Source organism: Bos grunniens, chromosome 8 (assembly GCF_055505025.1).
Source record: "Bos grunniens cultivar Pamir isolate PY7600 chromosome 8, Bosgru_T2T1.0, whole genome shotgun sequence".
NCBI classification, from domain to species: Eukaryota; Metazoa; Chordata; class Mammalia; order Artiodactyla; family Bovidae; genus Bos; species Bos grunniens.
The window spans coordinates 53,488,384-53,511,308 of NC_141172.1; positions in this window are offsets into that span (position 1 = coordinate 53,488,384).

Here is a 22,925-nt window from a genome sequence, read left to right on the forward strand (position 1 = left end):
GAGTTGGATGGAGATGTGAAAGCGGAAATGAATCAGATAAGACAGATTGACGTAAATTCCTCAGATTCATGTCTATGATTAGAGACCAAGAACCAGAGCTTTGTTTTTCTATGACTCAGGTTAATAGTCAGATTTTGGTTCTTATCCCACCCAGACCACATACCAGAAGGCTGAATACTAATTATTCACAGGCCTCAGTTGGTGAAGTGAAGGTAGTATTTACTGTCCTGCCTAGATCATGCAGTTTAAACATCCAATTAAGTAACAAATGCACTTCAAAAATTGTAAACTCTGCAACACTATGGCAGTTACTCTTTCTAAAGATGGCTGTGTAGCATCTCCTATCCCACATCATCTGTGACAATGTGATCTTAGTACTCTCCTACCAAAAGATGGGGATCTCTATCCCTTCCCCTGAATCTGGGTTGTGACTATTTCAACCAGTAGAGTAGGTAGATGTGATGACATGGGACTTCCATGGCTAGGTCATGAGAGGCAATGTAGATTCTGCCTTGTTTCTAGAACACACTCATGAGAGCCATAAGCTACCACATAGGGAGTCCAACTTACTGAGGTTGCCACGTTTTGAGGAAACACTGACCACAGTGGGAGGCCCTGGGTAGGTTTGGGGTGAAGACGTCCCCAGTGATTCTTACCCTACCCTCCATCAGTCATTCTAGTCTTCTCAGCTAAGGCCCCAGACATCATAGAGCAGAGACAACCCATGCTCACTTTTCCTGGCCCAGGTCAAATTCTGACCGAGAGAATCATTGACCATAATGAAATTGTTATTGTTTTATGACCTAAAGTTTGGGAGTGTTTGTTATGCAGCAAATAAAACCATAAGAAAATCTAAGACACGACAGTAATTATTAGTATAATGAGCTGGCTTAGGAAAACACACTCATATCACCTGATTTGATCTCTGGAAAAAAGCAAAGGTGAATAAGTTGGAAGCTACAGAAGGAGGTAAAGGAGATGTGGAATCATGAGTGTTTTTTCCAGAAGGGAAGCTTCAGAACAGAGTGTCTGTGGACCCTTAATCTGACAAATTAGAGACCTCTTGCCTGGGCATCAGTGGAGATAATGAAATTCACCAAGACACTGTGGTCTTGGTCTTTAACAATTAACCTGCGAAAGGTGCAGGCTGTCCCAGTCCCCAAGCGCGTCTTGTGTCTCTGCCAGACTGAACATCGTGAGCCAGCACAAACTGTCGCCCTGATCTGGAGCAGCTGTCTAATTACAATTTGTTATTATTAATTACAGAGTAGAAAATCATTTGTAATTAGCTCAGCCTAAATCATAGTTTAAACAGCCAAAAATTACATTACAAACTAAAGTGTAATTAAAGCACTACACTAAAGTATTTATTTAAACCCAGTTTAGTTACTGCAAATTTTTCAATCAGCTTCTCAGGCTCATACATAGATTTAATTAGTCTCCAGTACTGACAGTTTAGTGCATTTATTCATTAAGCATCAATATTGCAAAACAAATGTAAATAAAATATAGACAGAGATGCTTTAAAGGGGCAGTCATGAAACATCTGGGCGAGATAATGAGTCTGGAAAGATGTGAATGTTAATGAGTCTTCCAGGCTGATGGAGGAGCACTGGCTCTGGGAAGCACGGAATCACAGTACTGAGAATATTTGCAGAGTAGGTTTGTGCAGCAGGTTGATTGGAATGGTCCAGTGGGGTGGGGCAGGCATCAATTGACTTTAGTTCTTGCTCCTGCGCTAGGGTCAATCTCAGGTGCCACTCAGTGGAATTCTGGATAGAGATAAAAGAGAATATCCCACTCTGGTGACCTCTGGGGCTTTATGTATCTTCTTAAGAAACAGAAGAGCTTATAAAGGGATCTTCAGGATGAAGTAGCTTCTTTCTTGAAGGGTTTAAAGAAAGTGATCTCTGTGGTGATAAGTATCAAGCACATTCCAAAGAGTGAATTTTCTATTCAAGGACTTTTGTTTGGAAAGTCAACCTTGCCACAGATGCAAAAATGCCTGCACTCTCTTCTAAATGAGTTCCAGATTCTTCAAGGTACTCTTCAGGGAAGCTCTACATGCTCCTTGATAGAGCTGCCATTTCTCAATGCATTCTTTGTAGATCTTTCTGAAATGCCTTTAGAATCACTCATCATTTCTTGCTGGATTGCTTTCATAGCATCCAAACACATCTCCCATTTTCTAGTCATTTCCGTGCCATCTTTTTTTTCTTCTTTTCATCCTACTGTCAGAATTGTGACTCTAGAGTGCTGGACTGTTTATGTCATTCCTCGGCCTACAACTTCAGGGCAGTGCCTCACTCCCTCTAAGGTTCAGAAGCTGAAACTTCTCACCTGAGTTCCTCTGTGAACTGTCCATTCTCTTGATCTCTGTCATCGTTTCAACACTCTGTTCTGTGCCCTAATTCTTTCTTATTCCCTAGAAGCATCATTTAGAGTTAAGTCTCACAGTGGCTCAGAGGTTAAAGTGTCTGCCTCCAATGTGGGAGACCTGGGTTCGATCCCTGGGTTTGGAAGATCCCCTGGAGAAAGAAATGGCAACCCACTCCGGTATTCTTGCCTGGAGAATCCCATGGACAGAAGAGCCTGGTAGGCTACAGTCCACGGGGTCGCAAAGAGTCGGACACGACTGAACGACTTAACTTTCTAACTTCTAGAAGCATCAAGCTGTCTTTGCCTCCATGCCTTTTGCACCTGTGGTGTCCAATAAGTGAACTGATTTCCTTGGCTTGATTTGGCCAAATCCTATGCATTATTCAAAATTCAGCTCTGGAAATATCTTTGGGAAGTGTTTCCTAATCTGTTCTTTAGTCACTTTAGGTGACTAACCTCCCACATATTTCCATGATTTTATTGCTTTTATATTATTTATACTATATGCAGTAATCATTTAGGCCTGCCCAGACCAGTAAAATAAGAGTTTTTTTGAATCCAAGGAGGTAGTAATATGTAATGACCTTGTTGTTGTTTATTTTTTTCCCTAAGAGGCTAAGTTGTGTCTATTTTGAGACCTCATGAACTGTAGCCTGCCAGGCTCCTCTGTCTATGGGATTTCCCAGGCAAGAATACTGGAGTGGGTTACCGTTTCTTTCTATAGGGGATCTTCTTGACCTAGGGATCAAATCCATGTCTCCAGAGTTAGCAGGGAGATTCTTTACCACTGAGCCACCAGGGAAGGCAGTCATTATTCATTATTAATATCAGTATCCCCAACACTACCCATGGTACTTGTCACATCCCAGTGAGTGAAATGAAAGTTGCTCAATCATGTCCTACTCTTTGCAACCCCATGGACTATACAGTCCGTGGAATTCTCCAGGCCAGAATACTGGAGTGGGTAGCCTTTCCCTTCAACAGAGCATCTTCCCAACCCAGGGATCGAACCCCAGTTTCCTTCATTGCAGGCAGATTCTTTTCCACATCCCAAATTCCATATAAATACCTGGTGCTTGAAACACACACTATTATTTTAAGTGGTATTGATAATTGCCAACCTTTATTTGAAGATAGACTATAATTTTGCAAGTAGTCATAAATTATTTGAAGAATAGATTAATAAATGAGGAAACCAGAAGGGAAAGAGATACGTGTACCCCAATGTCCATCGCAGCATTGTTTATAATAGCCAGGACATGGAAGCAACCTAGATGTCCATCAGCAGATGAATGGATAAGAAAGCCATGGTACATATACACAATGGAGTATTACTCAGCCATTAAAAAGAATACATTTGAATCAGTTCTAATGAGGTGGATGAAGCTGGAGCCTATTATACAGAGTGAAGTAAGCCAGAAAGAAAAACACCAATACAGTATACTAACGCATATATATGGAATTTAGAAAGATGGTAACAATAACCCTGTATACAAGACAGCAAAAGAGACACTGATGTATAGAACAGTCTTTTGGACTCTGTGGGAGAGGGAGAGGGTGGGATGATTTGGGAGAATGGCATTGAAACATGTATAATATCATGTATGAAACGAGTCGCCAGTCCAGGTTCGATGCATGATACTGGATGCTTAGGGCTGGTGCAATGGGACGACCCAGAGGGATAGTATGGTGGAGGGAGGAGGGAGGAGGGTTCAGGATAGGGAACACATGTATACCTGTGGCAGATTCATTTCGATATTTGGCAAAACCAATACAATATTGTAAAGTTTAAAAATAAAATAAAATTTTAAAAAAATCACTGAAAAAAAATAAATAAATGGGTAATAAAATTGTGTCAAAAGTTTTTTTTTTGGTAAAATAAAATCATATGTTACTAAAAGTAACCAATGTGTTATAAAATAAACTAGATGTGGATTAGTTAGTTCTGAAAAAATTCTCTAAGTGTAGTAACATTATTAGAATAAGCATAATGCTAATTTTGTTTTTAAAGTATGTACAAAAATCAGTTTGAATGTTTTATAGTTACCTGTAGCATTGTCATAGCTAAATATTAGTACTATCACTAGACAGAAAAATTTGGACAAATTTTGCATTATAAGTAAATGCCAATAATGGTCATGAACACACTGTAGATTCACATATTCTTTCAGATCAGATCAGTCACTCAGTCGTGTCCAACTCTTTGTGACCCCATGAATCGCAGCATGCCAGGCCTCCCTGTCCATCACCAACTCCCGGAGTTCCCTCAGACTCATGTCCATCGAGTCAGTGATGCCATCCAGCCGTCTCATCCTCTGTCGTCCCCTTCTCCGCTTGCTCTCAATCCCTCCCAGCATCAGAGTCTTTTCCAATGAGTCAACCCTTCGCATGAGGTGGCCAAAGTACTGGAGTTTCAGCTTTAGCATCATTCCTTCCAAAGAAATCCCAGGGCTGATGTCCTTCAGAATGGACTGGTTGGATCTCCTTGCAGTCCAAGGGACTCTCAAGAGTCTTCTCCAACACCACAGTTCAAAAACATCAATTCTTCGGTGCTCAGCCTTCTTCACAGTCCAACTCTCACATCCATACATGACCACAGGAAGAACCATAGCCTTGACTAGATGAACGTTTGTTGGCAAAGTAATGTCTCTGCTTTTGAATATGCTATCTAGGTTGGTCATAACTTTGCTTCCAAGGAGTAAGCGTCTTTTAATTTCATCGCTGCAGTCACCATCTGCAGTGATTTTGGAGCCCAGAAAAATAAAGTCTGACACTGTTTCCACTGTTTCCCCATCTATTTCCCATGATGTGATGGGAGCGAATGCCATGATCTTCGTTTTCTGAATGTTGAGCTTTAAGCCAACTTTTTAACTCTCCACTTTCACTTTCATCAAGAGGCCTTTTAGTTTTTCTTTTGCCCTTGCCAGCTATATAAATCATTGACTTGCAATTATGAGATGTTCACATTTTGCAGACTTAGTTTAAAACACTTGACGACTAAAGAAAGAACTAACCTTGTCTCCAACCATTCATCTCTTACTTTCTTCCCATTTAACACCCATTCACAGAACAACTTCCAGTGCCATGTACTGATGTAGTTCTGGGAAAGTTTTTGTTCTGCTAAGTTAAAGCTAATACTCCTAAAGAATTTAAATATCTAGCCATATAGAATTGCTCTTTTCAGGACAAGTCTTTGGTATTATGTCACCGGCCTAGATTGAGGAAAGTTATCACAAGCAATTCAGTGAGACTAGTCACTCTTTGTCATAAAAATCATTCATTCACTACACAACTCAACATCAATGAGAGAAATTTCTTTTTGTGTTTTCCTCTTTATTCAGAACAGGTTTTGATTCCTTCCTTGTAAAGATGGATGTCTAGAAATTCCAGAGTCAAATTCATGACCACCTTTTAGTAAATAAATGACATTTTGCAGTGTGCAGTTTGCATATTTATCTTTATACTTCTCTCTTACTATTTTCCTTTTGTCCTAATACTCATCCATTTATTTCAATATGTTACTATTGAAAGGGTATATAATATGTTATTAAATATGATATGTATTTTTCAATCTATCTTATGTATGTGTTAGAACAAGGACAAGTATAAATAAAAATAATAGAAGAAGGAAGAGGGTAAAAAGGGAGAAACAGAGGCAAGGAAAAGGGAAGAAGGAACAAGAAAAGTTTTTAAGCATCTTAAGTTAGTCCAAATGTAGAGTACCATATGGCAAGATTTCTTATGGGCAAAGCAAATAAAGTATATTTCTTGTAGAGTAGGACGCTAGTAATCATGAATAATACCTATATCTGTACATGTGTGAGCTCCTTCTCCCAGTTTCACTCCAAGAATTGTTTGCAAAACTTATTTTGTGTTATCATGAGAGTTATTCAGTTGAGGATAAGTTTTGTATATGTGAAACACACTGAGAACCCTAAAGCTACATGTATATACCAATAACACAAGAGAACATTTCCATCATGAAGATGTGAGTCTGATGAGTGCATTCCTTTACTCAGGATGGTGTTCATTAAAAGCACAATCTGTTCTAACTTACGGTATGCTTGCTCAAAACCTAAGGATACTATGCAAGATCACTGAATTTATTATTTAAAATTTTCCTCTTATTTGGATTTTCTTCCCTTTTATTTTATTTAAAATGAATTCAAAACCATTATAAAAGTCTGCAACAGCTTTCAGAAAATCAGCTGCTTTCACCAAAGTTCTTCACACCTTGAAAGCAAATTGTTTGAAGTTTTCAAGGTTATTTAAAAAAACTGGTCTTCAAGGAGGAAAAAAAACATTAAATTTTCTTTTGAATATTCTTTTGCATTTTTCTTTATATTATAAATTTAAAGTGGAGAATGAAAATTTAGTGGATGAATATAATGTTGTTGTTAGTTGAGAATGTCAGTTGAGAATATCAAATTCAAGTCAGTAAGTGGTTTGCAATTTCATCCAAAGAATTGTAGAAGGAGCTAGTCTTATACATTAAAAGCCCTGGACTCCAAAAGAGATTTCTTCTTCCCTGAAAATTCCTCGGAGGATAAATCTCATCATGCTATAATTGAATACAAAGTTTATTATACAAACACTCTAGGGAGAAAGACATGTTTCTTAAGTTTATGCTAATATAAACAAGGTAACTGTCTCCCAACTTTAGGACCAAGTTAGGAGCTGAACTCTGAGACAGCGTACCTTTTGGCATAAATTTGAGTTATATTTTAAGGTATGATGGCAGAATTTTGTGGTGCTCTTTCTTACTTCCTTATGCTAAGATACCAAGGCGAATAAGAGCTAAATCTATAGGCTCTCTAATGGGACAGAAAAAGCAGAGCCTGGCATGTAGAGAACTGCCTCCTACCAGGTGGACTCGCCCTCAGAGTGTGTGATGGTTCTGGGATTGACTGACAGGAGCCCATTAGATCCACATTAGATCCACAATTGGACTTAATTTGGGGCCAGATATGTGGAAAGAAGAATTACACCAAAGCCATAACTTCTCACCGCTACTACCAAGAGGTCTGAGTTCTCTTCTCATAGTAGCTGGAATGGGATATGTCCTCAGGAGGACAAAGCCTGGTCCCTTGGTTCCTAGAGATGTGATGCCATCAGATCGATCTTTCCAAGACACAGGTCTGTTTATGTCACTTCTCTAATTAAAAGACTTTAATGGAGCAAGTTCCTCATCTTAATATACCTGGATGTATTCAGATGTATTCATTCAATATCCAACTACTTTTGGAGTCTATGGCCTATATGATAGGAGTCTCTCTCCTCCTTTTCCCAGCTCTTTCTCTCTTTATTTCATTCCTTCTCCAATTTCTATGAACCACCAAAAGTGACAGTACTATCAGTGGTCTGACTTCAAGTTTATTTGGACTTACGATCAGGTCCTCCCTTAGTACTAGCCTGTCTTGGGCCCACCTTTGAATTTCCATCATGACACTGTATTCTCATGTGTTCTTCTTCTATAGTTTCAGATTATCTTCTTGTTTGCTCTAAGATTCATTTCCTACCTCTTTCTCACTCTGCTCCTTATTACAAGGGACTGTGTTATGTTAACTAGATTTCCTAGGCTCCATGGTCCTTTTGCTTCCAACTGAGATTTAGCTGATGTATCCAGAGGTGGAATATTGGAGGAAGGAAGGAGCAGGGGTTTGTTTGTCTTTCTTTCTCTACTCCAGGTGGGTGTCATCTCCTTCATGACTGCAGTTCCGAGTGTGTAGCTCTTGCTATGGATCCAGTACCCACTGGGTGGCCTCAATGCATTGATTCAGGTAAACACATCTTGTTTTGTCTCTCCAGCCCTAGGATAATAAAAGATTTCTGCTCTTGTTGCGGTTTTGTCACTTGCCTCACTGTGAGGCCTTCAGGCCTCCTAGCTTCTTAGGAACAGACCCTCAGTACCAAAACCTCTCTACTCAAATTCTTATTGGGAAGTGCTGTCTTCCTCAGTGGCCTGTTGTAAACACAACATAGTAATCTTCATTCAGTTCAGTTCCGTCACTCAGTCATGGCCAACTCTTTGTGACCCCATGACTGCAGCATGCCAGTCTTCCATGTCCATCACCAAATCCCTGAGCTTGCTGAAACTTGTGTCTATCAAGTCGGTGATGCCATCCAGCCATCTCATCCTCTGTCTACCCCGTCTCCTCCTGCCTTCAATCTTTCCCAGCATCAGGGTCTTTTCCAATGAGTCAGTTCTTCACATCAGGTGGCCAAAGTATTGGAGTTTCAGCTTCAACATCTGTCCTTCCAATGGATATTCAGGACTGAGTTCCTTTAGGATGGACTGGTTGGATCTCTTTGCTGTTCAAGACACTCCCAAGAGTCTTCTCCAACACCACAGTTCAAAAGCATCAATTCTTTGGTGCTCAGCTTCCTTTATAGTCCAACTCTCACATCCATACACGACTACTGGAAAAACCATAGCCTTGACCAAATGGACCTCTTTTGGCAAAGTAATGTCTCTGCTTTTGAATATGCTATCTAGGCTGGTCATAGCTTTTCTTCCAGGGAGTAAGCGTCTTTTAATTTCATGGATGTAGTCATCATCTGCAGTGATTTTGGAACCCAAGAATATGAAGTCTATAACTGTTTCCATTTTTCCCCCATCTTTTTGCCATGAAGTGGTGGAACCGGATGCCTTGATTTTAGTTTTGTGAATGTTGAGAGTTTTAAGCCAGTTATCTTCATTATTCTCCTTCTTACTCAAATTCAACTTTTCTTAGTGATTGGTTATTTAGCATGATTTAGTCTTATTTCACAATGAAGAACAAAATAATCCATTCATTTTCCAGATAAATATCTAAAATTTTGCTTAATGTCTTCAAGATTGTATGAATTACAATATCCCCGGCATATAGGATAGTAAACAAAAGAGAAATGTGTTTCTAGGCTTGCTGCTGATGGTGCTAGAAAATCAATCTCTGGTGAGAAAAAACTCCCAGCAATATAGATTATTAGAACTACTTACCATTGTGTCAAATTCACTTTAGCATCTGCAAACAGACATAATGTATGAATACTGAAATAAGACTGTTTTCTCTGTTTACACTCAAAGTCATAAAGTTGTACAGATTTTCATAATCAAGTAAACTTTATAATTTAATAAAGAGTTCTTTATTTAACCCTTACACACTTGATGTCTTGGGTCAATTTCTCTCTCATTTAAAAAAAATACATGCATGGTTTACTCCATCAGGAGATAACTAAGTATTAGGGGGAAGCTTTCATTTTGAATCTTGGTATCTCCTCCTTCTCAGTGTCCTGAAGACTCATGTTCCATTCCTCTTCCACATCAAGCAATGGTGATATTACAGCCATTTCAGCCAATGAAACTCCCAGAGAAGAACACATTTCTGTAAGACTTCAGTGAAATGTACCAGATACTTCAATTCCAGAACAAATTAGATATAATTATGGTTTAGAGTTGGACTTTGAAGAAAGCTTAGAGCCAAAGAATTGATGTTTTTGAACTGTGGTGTTGGAGAAGACTCTTGAGAGTCCCTTGGACTGCAAGGAGATCCAACCAGTCCATTCTAAACGAGATCAGTCCTGGGTGTTCTTTGGAAGGAATGATGCAAAAGCTGAAACTCCAGTACTTTGGCCACCTCATGCGAAGAGTTGACTCATTGGAAAAGACTCTGATGCTGGGAGGGATTGGGGGCAGGAGGAGAAGGGGACGACAGAGGATGAGATGGCTGGATGGCATCACTGACTCAAACATGAGTTTGAGTGAAGTCCGGGAGTTGGTGATGGACAGTGAGGCTTGGCATGCTGTGATTCATGGGGTTGCAAAGAGTTGAACACGACTGAGCTACTGAACTGACTGATGGTTTCAAATTTTGGGGAGTTAATAATCAAGGGCTTGGCTAGATATCCTGTGTATATTGATGAACACTGAGGAAATGATTGGATGGGGGATGCAGGTATGTTCCAGTTGGTCAGATGCTTACCCAGAGGACAGAGGGAAAAGATGGTTGGGCTTGTTTCCAAGAAGTGTGTCTGTTACTCCTCTGAGCAGTTCACCATGGCATAGACTTCTTGTCACTCTCCAGGTAGTACTTCTGCATCCAGAGCATTGTGCATCTAGTCATTAATCCAATCAAATGCTCCATGCCCCTCCAGCCCTCCGAACCTCATGCCACACTAGGGAAAAAGGCCCACACTTCTCATGTTCATATGCAGACTTCTTATAACAGAAATATTTATAACAGAAATCCATAAAATCTTGCCTGACTACTCTAAACTGCAGTGATGTAGTCACAGCTCCTTAAGGTCATATGTTCAGGGCTGATTTCAACTGTAATGCTCCTGACCATCAGAGAAGTGGTGCCCTTACCAAATTCATTTCGTAATTTGAATTCACCCCATGCTTGTCAACATATTTACTGAACAAATTCCTAAAATGTGCCAGGCACTGTGCTGTTAATATATTATTGAGTAAGATATGATTCTTAGACCACAAAGAGAAAACAGTATTAACAAATAATAAAATATGATGATGACTTTGACAGGAAAAAGTGTGAACATTATGGATGCACACTGCAGGTAGTTTAATATAGCATAGAAAACAAAGAAGGCCTCCTTGAATAAGTGACATTCAAGATGAGATCTGATGGAAGAGAGGAAGTTATCTAGAAAATGTCTATGTTATCTTAAATATGTATGTCAGGGACAGGGGAGGGAAGGGTGGAAGTTCCAGTAAGAGGGAGCATCATGTACTAAGATGTGGCAGAGAGAACAGTGATGAAAGAGCTGGAAGAGTTCAGAAACACTGGAGTGAGAGAGAGATTCCCACCAGATAAGGCCAAACAGGTAGGCAATGGTAGGACTCTTGGATGGGTTTGTAAAGTATGTTGTGAAGTTTGAACTTATCGTAATGATGGGGAATGTCTTTCCAGCAAAGACTGTCATTCTCAGAAGATCTTTCTCCAGACTTAAAAGGATGTCTGTTACTGAAATCCAAGAAAAATAATTGGTGATGGCCAGGAGTAAATTCTGGTAATTGAAATGGCAAGAAACAGATCAATTCAAGAGGTATTTAACAGGTAGGGCTATTTGTCACTTAACATACATTGTGCAGCTTGAATACATTATATATATATATATATATATATACACACACACACATGCATACATGTGTTGCTTCAGTCATGTCTGATTCTTTGTGACCCCATGGGCTGTAACTGGTGAGGCTCTTCAGTCCATGGGGTTCTTTAGGCCAGAATACTGGAGTGGGTTTCCATGCCCACACACACACACACACACATACGTATATATGCATGTAATTTCTGTAGTGCTCATATATTATGAATGAAAAATGAGGATCTATTGTAAAAATATGGGATTTTGATATTCACACTGATCTTCCTAGTTGTATTCAAAGCCTCTAAAGGATACATCATGGTGTCTCCCACAGTACCTAGTGCATATTAAGCACACATACCAAGTGTATATTGGATGATCAGTAGTGTATTTTAATGAGCTTAAGTGTGCCTATGAAATTTAACAACTAAGCAGTCCAAACTCCAAGGGCACACGCCTTGACCTCTTCCTCCATGAAGGGTGGCTGTATTGTTACTGACATACTTTTCTTTATGACCTGGGTAGGATATATTCAGTAGAAACTGATAAACAGCATTTGTTTCTGGAATATCTTGAGTCTGATGACCCCTGGAGCAACACCAAGTTCACCACTCTTGCAGTTCATAAACACATTCGCCCTTAGGCTACGTTTGAGAGGCAAAGGGCTTGCAGTTAATATGAAGCTGATATTATTGACTTTTCTTCCACACATGGTGGAAGTGTGATAACCCAGACCCTATATTTATTAGTATGACTAATCATTAGTAGTGGTTGAACTTCAGAAAGTTCAGTGCTTTGTTGGAGTTTCAAGTACTCAAGCCTGGATGTTCATCAGGAGTGAAAGGAAAGCACTGAAGATTTTTGTCCTTATTCCTGAACTGTTTTCTTAGTGGTATTTGTTTTTCTTTATCCCAGCCTTTTTGTTCAAGAAAAATCCCTTAATTATCTCATTTATAAATTCATTTTCTGTACTTTTTCTCTTGGTTCCATTCTGAAATTGCAGCCCAAAAGTTCTAGGGAACTCTTAAACAGAAAGATTCATTAAAAAAAATTTCTCTGGGAGGGTATTATTTAAGATAGTCCCCAATGTACAACACGGTGGCATAGAAAGAACATAGGCTGTGGTCAAATATCTCAGTTTGAAGACAATTTTAGCCACTTATAGTATGAAGTTGGCAAATGACTTTTCAGTTTTTGTTCCCTAATTTACTGAATGCAGATAAAAATACTCCAATAACAGGTTTTTAATATCAAGTGACATAACATATATAAAGGATTCTTTTTTTAGCACAATCTGGCATATAATAGATGGTCAAAAATACTAAATTTACCTCCTATGTCTTTTTATTAATTTATCTGTTAGTCAGAGATTGAGCTGAAAGTGTCTAATGTCTCTTAGCTACCACTCTCAGACTTCCAAATAATCTGTAACAATTTAAGGAGTAATATCCATGATAAATTGAGTTTGTATTTCCCAATCTTGACCTAGTATGTGTTCAATAAACTTTTGAATAAATTCATGATACAAATTTGTTGAAGAGAGGTCCCTGTAAGCAATTTAAGGAGCAAGTCTCATTTCCTGTTACATTCCTAGTCCTTGTCTCACAAGAGAGATTCAATAAATATTCATCATTGAATTAGTGAATAAGTGAATGAATGAATATCATGAGCTATTCCAACCTGCAGTGATTTGGTGATGTAAAGCCCTAAGTAGAGAGAATATTTATCTATCAATTTAAAATATGTTTGATATGGGTAGCCTACAAGAAAAGACATGAAAAAGGAAATTTTGCAGAGTAAATGGGTTTGATCTGAAAAAAACTGCTTACAGGGACATTAATATTATTTAAATAAATTCTAGGAATTAAGGACAGGTTCTTGAGTTAGGGAAGAAATCAGCATATTAAGTGTTTTTTCAAAGGTGTAAGGCAGTTTGTCAATAATTTGGCATAGTTTTGAGGAAGATAAGGTTTATTTCTGTGCCTCTTCTGTCTTTTAGTCATTATATTTTTTTTTCCACTTTTTTTTAATCTCCCAAACATTGACTGTTCCCTTTTGACGACACTGCATACTGCCTGGAATCCTGAAACTTTTCTTGCTGGTCCTTCATTCAACAATTACAACCCCTCAAGGACAGCCTATAGCCAAATGACTGATGGATGGCAGGTTGAAAATCTATCTCCTTGCTTGAAGTAGGGCAAACTATGAAATCATTTATGTTCGATCTTCTTGTAAAATTAAGGTAGGTCTAGAAATTACCCCAAATTCTATTGTTTCTTGGCTTCTTTCCCTGGCCTACTGCCCCATTTTCTCACTGATCTCCCTTGGAATCGCTTTCTTAATAAATCATTTGCACAGGTACCCTCACCTCAGGGTCTGCTTTTAAAATTTGAGCTAAGGTACTGAAACACGACTATAGGCCATGAATTTCTCTCTAACTCTGCACCTGAAAATACTCCTTATCAGGTATCTATTGACTAATAAGATAAGATGATGTCAATCCAAATACTTTTGTGGTAATAATTCTGTACTACCCAGAACTTGCTTATTTCTAACCTGCTCTGAATTAAATTTACTTTCTTATCCATTTTTTATTCTAATGTCCTTCGAGCACGTAGCAGCTCCTACATAATTTAAAATCCTACATGATTTTAAAGTTTACTTTTATTCTTTCAAGCTCCTAACTTGTCTGCAACTCAAAGATGCTGGTTTTGACCAGTACACATTCTTAATTTTAGTTATCTAATAGTTGGATGCTTTCCCCAGTTGATTCAGGCCTAGGGCTCTAAGTGCTTTCTTGTTATCTGCAGCTTGAAGAGGGGTAGGGAAGGTAAATTTTCAGGTACTCTGCTAAACAACTTGAATTGAAAGGTGGCTAAAACTGTGTCTTAAAAACTAGCACCAGGCTAGCAGTCATTGGTGCGTGGCTCTAAAATTCTAAATAAAACCCTCTTGAAAATAGCGAAAAAGAGAAGAAAGTTTGCAATACTATTACAACTCTGAGTGACAATCAGCATACTCCAAATAGGGATGCCCATTTATAACTAGGTCTTCAGAATAGAGCTGACAAAATATTGGTGTCTTCTGCTGCATAGTTGCTATCTTAAAAGGCAATAAGATAATCTTTCATCAACTATGTATTGCCAATTCCTGGGACTGAAAAGGCAAGATCTTTTCTTCACACTATCTAGAAAAATGGCAGCTATCTTTCTAATGCAAAGAAAATATTTTCTTTAATGCCAGAATGCACTCTTATCTCTAGGATCATTACCATTTCCAAGATTTTTGTACAGAGGCAAGGGGAAAAAAATAGGTGTTAGCATTAAATTTGGTTAGCAGTAAAACTAGTTAGATTTGATTAAAAATTACAAATATAGTTTTAATTTTGAAATTACTCTGAAAATAATACATATGTATGGAGAAGTAATTTGAAACTATAATTTGATTCCAACTCCAGATTTGTTTTAATACAAGTCATAAAATGGAAGGGAAGTTTGTAGATAGAAATAAAAATCGATGGTGGTTTGGTTAATGTGTCCAACTCTTGCGAGCCTATAGCCCACCAGGCTCCTCTGTCCATGGGATTTTCCAGGCAAGAATACTGGAGTGGGTTGCAGTTTCCTTCCCCAGGATCTTCCTGACCCAGGGATCAATCCAGGTCTCCTGCATTGCAGGCAGATTCTTTACCAACTGAACTACCAGGGAAGCCTGGTTTTATATAGGAGGCAATCATTTTTAACTTTGCTAATTAGCTTTGCATTGGATAAGGTTTTATTTCGGGTTTAGAACATTAAAGAGTAAAGTTTCAAATAAAAGATACCATTATGAATTTTTGTAGCAATTGTTGAAAAGACCAGTGAATACAGAATAATCCTTACATGCAAATGACAATTACTGAGTTTGTGCCCTAAAATAATATGTGTTTAAAACTGTAAATAATAAAAAATACAATTCATAATTTGTATAGAATAGTACTTTATCATGCAACATATCATCAGTAATTCAAAAGCAAAAATAGAAATACAAAGAGTAATTGATTCTAGCATAATTATTGCTGAAGATTTTAATGAGGTTAAAAAATTGAGTAGCAATTTTATATCTGCACACATACACACAAACATATTTGAAACTAGTTGAGACTACATATTTTTCTTAAAATTTTATAAACATTTCAAAATTGATCATATGGTAGTCCACCAAAATATGTACAGATAGTTTTTAAAATTTTAAATTAGAAATAAACAAAAAGAAGTTTAATAAAACACTGAAAATGTAATAAATATTTTTAAAATAAAACAAACATGATCTTAAATAACTATTGGGAAAAAAATAAATTTAGGAATATATAGTTTTAGAAAATAATTAAAATTTAAATTCTTAACATCAAAATTTATGAGATGTGGCCAACCTAGCAAAGAGAGAAAAATGCATAGCTTTAAATATTTTCATTGTTTGAAAATAAACAGTGATATAAGGGATCAAAATGCTTATTTCAAGAAGTTATGTGAAACATAGCAAACTTGCCTAAAGAAAATAGGAGAATACGATAAAGGCAGAAGTTGTTAAAATTAGAATGTGAAGTAAAATTGATATATCAATATTTTATTGAGAAAATATTGAAATAAAAACATATAGAAAATATGATTAAATGGATATGACACATAAAGAGAAAGTGATAAAAAAATATGGTCTTTTTATCATGCCTAGTAAGTAGTGCTGCTGGAGACATTGTCTTAAATATTATTGCCTGGCTTAAAAAAAGAGAAAGAAAAAAAAGACGGAAAATGAGTAGTTAAATTTACCTCAAAAATTTCAAACAAGTTTCTTTAGGAAATAAAGAATAGGAAACTAAAGCTTAGTCTTGAAGAGTAAGTTGCATAAAATGTCACAGTTAGGAAATGGTTCAGATTTAAGTTCCATTGATCTTAACACTTTAATCTCCTGTGAACTTGTGCAGAGCCCTTATCCTATAGTTCTCTGTCTCATATTTGGCTGATACACAAAGACATCTTTAGTGAATCAGTCTGCATGGCTAGATGTGATTTTCTCTATCAGTACTTTGTAAGCGAGTATAGGACTAGATCACAAGGTGTAGGTCCATTCTTTGCTAAGGAGAAATCTAAAAAGGAGAATCTAGCTTGAACTTTTAACAATAACAACAAAAGGAGGAATGCATGAGGAGCAAGTTCCTCTTCCACTAGACTTCACTGGCTAAAAGAAGGGCAAATTTGCATACTCCCCAAGGTCCAAATATGGGTGCTAAAGAAGGAAGCAGGTCTAGGTTCCTCGGAAAAAGAAGCTTGTTTTAGAAAGTCTCTTTAAAATGGTGATAAAACCCCATGCAAGCTCTGATGGTTCTTATGGTAAAGAATCTGCCTGTAAGGCAGGAGCCCTGGGTTTGGTTCCTGGGTTGGGAAGATCCCCTGGAGAAAGGAATGGCAACCCACTCCAGTATTCTTGCCTGGAGAATCCCATGGACAGAGGAGCCTGGTGGGCTATAGTCCATGGGGTCACAAAAGCAGGCACGACTGAGCAACTAATACACACACACACACACTTACAGCCCCAATGAGGGGAGGCTCTTTGGAAGACTGGGGATTGTTTGAAGGAGCTAAGTGTCAGCCGGATGGGAATTCTTGTTCTCACCATATAACTTCAGTCAAAATTCCAACAGAGGATCCCTTAGCAATGCACCTAAGTTCTCCAAGAAAGGAAGAATAAGATTTCTACCCATTCTAACACAGGGTATCCCAACAGATGACACCAACCCCAAATCATTATTGTTTCGATAAGTAAATCTTCTTTGCTCTTTTCTTTCTTCCTTCCTTTACCCCAGCCTAAAGGAGTCAGAGCAGCAGTTAGGGAGTGGAAGAGGAGGTGGAGAGAGGAAAAGGGAAGAAGTTAGCCAGACCCATCTTCTCCATTGCAGGTCTAGGGCAGACGAAATCCAGGGAAAGGAAAAAGCTTTAAGTGGGACAAGAATCTAGGGTTCTTAGTTTATACAGGATGGAAATTATTATAGGAAAACATAAATCTTACAACCAGAAAGACTTTTTAAAAACTTCTTTTGACCTGATATTTTACCCAAAGAATGGGGAAGAATGAACTCATAGTACATGATTGAAATGGCAAAAAACATGCCCTAGGTATAGACTTCCAATAGGTACACGAAAAGGTTCTCGACCTCACTACTCATCAAAGAAATGCAAATTAAAGCCACAATGAGATATCACCTCACACCTGTGAGAATGGCTATTATCAAAAAGACAAGAGACAACAAGTGTTGACAAGTAGGGATAAAAGAGAACCCTTATATATGGCTTGTGGGTGTATAAATGGTGCAGCCACTATGGAAGTTGTATGTTCCTCAAAAAATTAAAAATGAAATTACCGTCTCACAGCAATCTCACTTCTGGGTATATTTTCAAAGGGAATATAATCAGTAACTCAAAGAGATATCTACACTCCCATATGCATTGCATCGTTATTCACAGTAACTACGATATGGAAACAACATTTACACACACAATGGAGTAATATTCAGCCATGAGAAGGAAGGCAGTCATGCCATTTGTGACAATGTGGATGCACCCTGAGGGCATTATGCAAAGTGAGAAAGGTCAGAGAATAACAAATACTGTATGATCTCATTAATAGTCAAATCTGAAAAAGTGGAACTCAGAGTAGAATAGTGGTTGTTAGGGGAAGGGGTTGGGGAGGTGGGGGAAATGGGTAGATTTTGGTCAAAAGATACAGTTACAAGATGAATAAATTCTGGAGATTTAATTTACAGCATGATGACTATAGTTAATGATGCTGTGTTATATACTGGAAACTTGCTGAGAGGTTTAATCTTAAATGTTCTCATCACAAAAAGAAATGGTAATTATATAAAGAGATGGAGGTGTTAATTAGTCTTATTGTAGCTATCATTTAGCAATATATGTTATCAGATCATCCATATGTATACCTTACACTTACACAATGTTAGTATTTATCTATTATGTCAGTAAAGCTAGAGGGAAAAAACCCCACAAGATCAAACCAGTAAATCTAAGCCAGAGAATCACATTTTATGCTTCTGTTGTCTTTCTTGTCACCATCTGCTGTCGCTGTGGAGCACCCACTGAGTGAAGCATGGTGAAGTCCTTGAGAATTGTAGGAGCTTGATGGTGACCTAGGGACATAGAGCTAAACAGCTGGCACTCCAGTGGGTACTTAAGCACTGTCACAAGCACTGTGGTGACTCAGGGCAGAATTGCTTACCAGACAGTAATTTCTCAAGGCTTAAAATAAGTTGAAGTCAGTCTTCCACATGATGCCCCTAAGCTACAGTAGCCCCACTGTCCATCTGCACACACAATGTCACAACTCTTTGCTGAATCATTCCCAGTGCACAGAAGTCCTTCACTTCGCCAGTCCCAAAACGTGTTCAATTTTCTGCTCTAAGACATCTGACATTTCCTAGTTTAAATGGACAACGAGAGAAGATTCTGAATTGATTTGTTATAATTACAAGATTGGAAGTAATTTCTTTTCTGCTTTTGATCATTGTAAGAGTATTGTTTATGTCATTCATTTCCTTCAAAAGAAACCTTCCAAAAAACATGCTTGGTAGATTCTTGATTTGACCTCCAAATGCTGCATTGTATTCATGCAGATTAATCAATATCTCTCTGTTGCTTTGTAAATCGCCAGTCTAGTTCACACCAGCTTCTACCAGTCAAAAATCAGAGTGTCTTTACAGCTCTTGCGGGGAGATACCCAACCATCTTCCTCTGAATTGTGCCTGCTGCCCAGTTCATTACTCTCATTAAGGACTCCAGCCTCCTGGGAAAATGAAGTGCTTTGTCACATACTGATCTTGCTTAAAAGAAGATGTCTTCATCCTCTGCTCTTACTATCAAATAGGAAGTGTGCTGTCACTCACCATTCACTAGGAACAATGCAGGAGGTGGGGTGGACAATGCACACTAGGCCTTTGCAGTAGGTCTGGCAGGTCTTCCTCAGGGAGAGACCAGGAAAAGAGTTTCCATGTAGATGTTATGGCCAGCTTCCCCTGTCTACTGCATGCTCCCATCAGAAAGACATGATTAATAAAAGCTGGAATATTTGAATAAACTTCAAGTTTGGTCTCCAAGGCTTTTATTTTTGTTGTCACAAATGGATTAGCAGAGCAGCTTCCCGGCCCCACCCTGTATCTCAGAGCAAGCCAATGAAAGTTGTTTCTTTCAGCTTTGATTAGTATTGGCTTATCTGGGTTCATTTTCAGAAAATTCTAAGCTGAGTATTTTTGTTTTTCTTTTAATATGTGAATTGTCTCCTCTCCCCCAAAATTCTTATGTTGAAGCCCTAACCCCCACTGTGGCTGTATCTGAAGATAGGGCCTGGGAGGTGATAAAGGTTCAATGAGATCATAAGAGTGAGGCACTTGGACTCTAAGTTCTGTGATAGAAGGATCTGTACCTGTTTCACTCGTGAGTTTATCCCCAGTAGCTACCACAGTACTTGCCAAAGAATAAGTACCCAATGAATATTTGTTGAATAAATGAATTGAATAAATGGATTCCTGTTTCATCATGGCCTAATTTATCTTAGGGCTCAAGCCAAAATCCTTGTCATCCTAATTAAGGTGACAGCTCTACATCTCTTGGCACGATTACAGAAGATCACACATGAAGATGTTTGAATGCATGTGCCCAGTTTGGGCAGGAGGGAGATTTATCAGCATCTAATCATCCATATCTATATCAAGTCCTCTGCTTTTTCACCCCCCGTCAAGCAACCTGCGCAAAACGTTTGTAAAATTCTCTCCTCCCTCTGTCCAGTTTAGGGACTCTGAGTTAGATGATTGTTACCTACCACAGTTCAATCCTAGAAAATGAATCTGATGTAGCAAATCTAAAGGCTGATGGGTGAGGTTAGCAGTGAATGAATCCAATTCCTAGAAGGCTCTGTCTAATTCTTAGGAACCAATACCATGTGGATTTAATCAAATTCTGAAATTATTTTGGCCAGCATGCCAGTTAATAAGATGAATTATTTTTAAACATACATGCAATTGAATTTATTAAACTGTCACCAGTTAGGCTCACACCCCAATTACCCACAAGTTTGGTTGTGCCTTATTAATTGGGGTCTTGTCTCTGGACTGACTGACCATGCCCTAATCTTAGGAGAATAGATCTAGACTGAGGGGGCACAGGATAGGCAGAGAGTGCTAAACACTCCAGCATCTTGAGAATTTCCCTGTTATTAAAAATTAGAAGGATTATTGTTGACCTGGGGATTCACAGTTTCTCTAGGTTCTCTCTTCTTGGTCTCTCTTTGGTCTGCATGGAGTCTCACTGTCAGAGAGGATGGCATCCTTAGAGATTTACTGCCTCTGGCATTTGTCTTCCCAGGCTTCACCGATGGGAGTGGTCCCTATTCTAAGGCAGCCCATTTTGTTGATAAGCCATCTAATAGGGAAATATCTTATGTCGATATGAAATCTATGCCTCTTATTTGGAGTGTGTATGTGAGAGAGAGTGAGAGAACCTGCTGTGTGAAATGTAAGTGACACATTCTTACTCTTCCTTCCTGCCTCTGGCCTTTCAACCCTGCTTGGGAGCCAGTTTTTCTTTTGCTATTTGGATGACATTTTAGGCAGCTCATGTACTTCTTTTGGTGGCTTGTAGAAATACAAATATCCTCTGGTTATTACTAATCACACACAAAAAAAGTCTCTTTTTGGTAGTTAAATGTGTATTTCCACGCAATTGTCAAAATTCTGAAATTAATGCTGCGCTATACCCCCAACTTCTTGGCTGCCCCAAGCTCTGAAATCCTGCAGTGGGGAAGAGCTGAAACAGTTGTCACCTGGTGGTTGGTTCCCAGCTTTTTGTGATCTCAGCCAAAGGAGAGATAAAAAGATGCTCCATTTTTAATATCCTCTCATGTTGATAGAAAACCCAGTTCCTGCTGCTTCTGAACAGTGCAGATACAACAATCCTATCTCTCATTTACATTCACCCAGTTCAAATATTTGAAGACAGCTATTATGTCATCCCTTATACCTAGTCTGCTTTCTGTCGCTTGTTCCTCAAAAATGACAGTGGCTTTCAGACCCCTCCCCACCCTGATTTTCTCTTCTGGTCATATTCTAATTTGCCATGGTCCTTAAAACATTGACCTGTAATTGAACATAATACTCCAGATATGGCTTGATCAGAATATAGAAAGACGATTACTTCCCATAAACCAGAAATTACACTTTTATTAATGCAGTCTAGGAACCTTGGCTTTTTAGCAGCCACATCACACTGAATTACAGAGTTGACTGTAATTCAGAATAATATCCAATTTAAAGCAAGTGCTATTCCCCTGCCAGCTGGATAGGGTTTCCCATTTAAATGGAGTATTTAAGCCAAAATGAGGTTAATATGTGACCAGAGGTGACATTAGACCACCAAAGCACGTTGTGCTCCTAAATTGGTTGACGAATAAGCGTCACAAATCAGCTCAAGTGAAACTGGAAGTGTCAACTACCCTGACTACTTGTCAACAGGAGGAGAAATTGGGGCGGTGGTTGTAATAAACAAGTCATTTTTCAGAATTATTCATAGGTATTTTGTCTGAAGGCATAGACTTATTTATTATACAACTTGCTCTCTTCAGATGTTAATGTGATATTTAAAATTCAGCTCCCTTTAATTTTTAAAAATAGCATGTTTCTGATTTGAAAATACTTGTTCATTGTAGAAATTTGGAAAATATGGTTACATGTAAAGAAGAAAAATTAACCTATATCTGCAGAGATAACTACTGTTAGCATTTTTTTTAATGTCAGTGCTTTTTCATTTGAAATTGCTTTAGCAAAAGGGAACAGTCATATGAATTAACACAGGTTTATAATATTCATCTTTACTAGCCAAAGATAAATGCCCCTGAATTTCTTCAACTAAGAAGTGCTTCCCTAGACAGTGTTCCCAGAGAAAATGACTGATAACTTATTATGTAAGAATTAGAGAAGTGTAACCATAATATGACAAACTCCAGGAAACAGTGGAGGATATGGAAGCCTGACATGCTGCAATCCACGGGGTCATAAAGAGTCAGACATGACTTAGTGACTGAACAACAAGGATAATAATTCCTGTGTCTATTAGATAGAACCATGTGACACTGCCATATCTGTAGGTAAAAAAAAGTTCGATATTGGCAATATCATATGGTTCAACATAGTCAATTTGTGGTAGTCTTGCAAAGAGTTTCTTGAATTTTATGGATGTCAAGACAACTCTTCTGTAGGTGGTATAAGTAGCTTCATTTGTAAGGAGAATGACAGAGACTATAGACAAAAGCTGGCCACTCTGGTTTTTTTTTTCATATAAAACGCAAAGACTAAACAGTCAAAACATTTTGCATGAATGTTGATAATTGTTAAGTATATTTTAATATACCTTTAATGT